This window comes from Echinops telfairi, unplaced genomic scaffold (genome assembly GCF_000313985.2).
Source record: "Echinops telfairi isolate 266 unplaced genomic scaffold, ASM31398v2 ScPeMD7_7469;HRSCAF=8507_1, whole genome shotgun sequence".
NCBI classification, from domain to species: domain Eukaryota; kingdom Metazoa; phylum Chordata; class Mammalia; order Afrosoricida; family Tenrecidae; genus Echinops; species Echinops telfairi.
The window spans coordinates 76,477,674-76,478,829 of NW_022111373.1; positions in this window are offsets into that span (position 1 = coordinate 76,477,674).

Sequence of the window (1,156 nt, forward strand, 5' to 3'; positions counted from 1 at the left end):
TCATAGAATGCCAATTTACTAGAAGAAAGTATTCTTGTGTTGAGGGAGTACTTTAAAGGAGATTTTTTAAAGTCAAGCATTGAGTGGGGTTTTGTAAACTTCCTCCTTCATAATCTACCTTTAAAATGCTAATTAAAAATGCTAATTTAAAAAAGAACAAGGCACCAGCCGTCCATATCCATAAAAATGTTTTAAAAGACTGAGAATGGTGATCCTTTTTTGTTTCCAGTGTTAGCATTCCAATCACCAATGAATATTAATGCATTTTTATTGCATGCTTGATCAATTTTTAAATGCAGGAGATGGTAAAAATGTTCAGTTTCTTCTACTATGGCATTTGTAATTGGTGTATAAATTTGAATAATAGTTATAGAGTTTGAAATGCTCTACTTGATGATGAATATAACATTATTCCTTTTCAATTTATCACTTCTAGCATAGTAGACTATATGACTGTCTGTACAAAATGGCCAATACCATTTCATTTCAGCTCACAAATGCCTAGGACATTGACTTTTACTTATTCCATTTATTTTTTTTTTTTTTTTTTTTTATAAACATTTTATTAGGGGCTCATACAACTGTTATCCCAATCCATATATTCCATTTATTTTTGATGACTTATAAAGGTATACTGAACTAATCTTTGTGGTAACCCCATCACATGCCTCAGCACACCTTGGATCTCATCAACATTTCAATGGATGGATTATTTGTGTATTTACTTTTTAATATTATGCCTTAAACATTTATTTCTAATCATCCCTTTCCCGGCCTTGAGATCAAAACTGTAGATCAGAGATGAGCATAGATTGTAGACCCCTTCTTCCACTAACCCCTCACCTCCCTTGATAAATTAAACCCTGCTCTCCTGGCCTGGTACATTCACATTTGCAGTGTTTTAGCATGCCTGGAGCTGCTAATATCTAAGAACACCAGGCATGGTTTTACAAGAACTCTCACATTTTCTCACACCATTCACTTCTGATGGTGGAACAAAGATTCCTTTCTCTGTGTCTTCCTTTATCTCATAGCTGTTTCTAGGAAAAACAATTCTGTATTTTATTAACTAGCTAAATATTGGCCATTTCTCCAACTCTATCACTAATTTGTGGCATTTCCCCATGAGACATATAATTCATGACTGTTTTCCAGT